The sequence below is a fragment of the Octopus bimaculoides genome, chromosome 3 (assembly GCF_001194135.2).
Source record: "Octopus bimaculoides isolate UCB-OBI-ISO-001 chromosome 3, ASM119413v2, whole genome shotgun sequence".
In the NCBI taxonomy this organism is placed as follows: domain Eukaryota; kingdom Metazoa; phylum Mollusca; class Cephalopoda; order Octopoda; family Octopodidae; genus Octopus; species Octopus bimaculoides.
This window is the reverse complement of record NC_068983.1, coordinates 37,379,513-37,381,727: the sequence shown is the minus strand read 5'-3', so window position 1 is coordinate 37,381,727 and position 2,215 is coordinate 37,379,513. Positions and strand designations below refer to the sequence as shown.

Below are 2,215 nucleotides of genomic sequence, written 5' to 3'. Positions count from 1 at the left end.
GAGAGAGAGAGAGAGACTGAACTTAAAATATATTCCGGAATCTAGCATTACATAAACTAGGTCATTAATATTTGTGGTGTTTCATATCAATACTGAACTCTATCTACAAGGACATGGTTTTCCATATGTAGTATAACACCCATTAGATCATACATATTATTGTTGAATGGTACCTTTTCAGCCCCTTCAAAACAAACATTAATTTACAATTTTATAACAGCGCTGGCAGCATGAAGAAAGCACCCGGTATATACTGTAAAGTGGTTGGTGCTAGGGTTTAGAAGGGCACCCAGCCATAGAAATCATGCCAAAGCAGACACTGGAGCATGATGAAGTCTCTGAACCCACTGGATCTTGACAAACTGTATATATATATATATATAAATTTAGTAAAAGGAGTAAAACGCATATGTCAACTGAATACTTTTATTTCCAACATATGTTTCGAAGATTACAAATTATACCTTCCATAGGAATAGGTGATGTTGATAAGAATATACATTTATATGGTATGTACACACCAACAGTTGTCAAGTAGTAAAAGGGGACAAACACACACACACACACATTTATATATACAACTGGCTTCTTTCAGTCTCTGTCTACTGAATTCATTCACAAGGCTTTGGTTGACCCAAGGCTATAGTAGAAGACACTTGCCCAAGGCACCATGCAGTGGATCTGAACCCAGAACTATATGGTTGGGAAGTAAACTTCTTACTTCTTACCACACAGCCACACCCACACTTGTCTTCAAGACAAATCTCTCAACACTTATCTGTAGTCTATGCTTCATTCAGAAATCAGCTTTCACTCCAAAAGTAGAGTCTACACAAAAGCAAACTCAACTCTCCCTATCACTTACCTCTCACCTGAATATCAGCAAAAGACATTGAATTACTCTGAATCAGAATCTCCCTCCCACACTGCCAAACACATCTGCTGACTGTCCCACTCTCTGAACTCTTCCAACCACTACCAACACTTCAACCAATATCTCTTCTGCACTGGGGACATCAACTTCACTTTGTTAGTGAAATTCCAGACGGTAACAGTTCTGTGGAGGAAGGATAACAGACGGAAAGTGTTCAGTGCAAGACTTGGAAAATGAGACACAGTATGGGGTAACAGGGAAGGAAGAAAAATGAAAAGATGAAAGGGTGGGTAGGCCCAGATGGGGAGGCTATAAGCTTGGCTAGTTCAAGAATTGAAACTAGATTATAGATTTGACTACACATATCAAAAGCATGCATGTGCACCCACCCCTATATACTGTGGAGTAGCTATGTATATTCTCCATAACAAGACACCTGTACCGTTTCCTGTCTTGCAAATTACTTGGTGACCTCACTAATGCTGGTGGCATGAAAAAAAAAATCAAGCAATGCACACAATAAAATAGTTGGCATTAAGAAGGGCATGCAGCTGTGAAAACCATGCCAAAGCTGACATCAGAGCACAATGCAGACCTGCAGCTTGCTGGATCCTGTCAAACCATCTAAACTATGAACCCATATCAGCAAGGAAAACAGGTGTTAAATGATGATGATGATGATGATATAGGCACAGATATGGCTGTGTGGTTCCTAACCATGTAGTTTCAAGTTCAGTCCCACTACACAGCACCTCATGCCTCATATAGACCAAGTCTTAAGAATGGATTTGGTAGAGGGGAAACTAAAAGAAGCTCATTGTGTGTGTGTGTGTGTGTGTGTGTGTGTGTGTGTGTGTGTGTGTGTGTGTGTGTGTGTGTCTTTGTCTTGATATCACATGATGGTTGTAAACAAGTGTCAGTCATACAAGCAATACAATTTGTTTACAGTCTTCTGTGGAAAACATGTCTGGCTGCAAGGAAATAGTAATGCCCTTGGAAAGATGTGTTAGCAACAGGAAGGGCATCTGACCATAGAAAATCTGCCTTGACAAATTACACTTGACTCATGCAAGTAAGGAAAAGCAGAGATGATGATGATGATATCATACTGTGTGTGAGTGTGTGTGACAAAGAGAGAGAGAGAGAGAGAGAGAGAGAGAGGAGGGAAAGAGAATTAAAATGAAATCGGGTATAAGGTTTCTGTGTGTTTGTGAACACCTAAACATAAGATCACAGTTAAAAAGACAGAATAGTGAAAGACTGAAGTTTTGCTTTTGAGAGAGAGAGATAGTGTGTGTGTGTGTGTGTGTGTGTGTGTGTGTGTGTGTGTGTGTGTGTGTG

At 40.0% G+C, this 2,215-nt stretch overlaps 1 protein-coding gene across 1 annotated transcript in view; it reads right to left on the bottom strand.

The window, feature by feature from the left end:
• LOC106878845 (guanine nucleotide-binding protein subunit beta) overlaps window positions 1-2,215 on the bottom strand; it is a 163,284-nt gene that overhangs the window by 146,303 nt on the left and 14,766 nt on the right. The gene's annotated exons all lie outside the window — the stretch shown is intronic.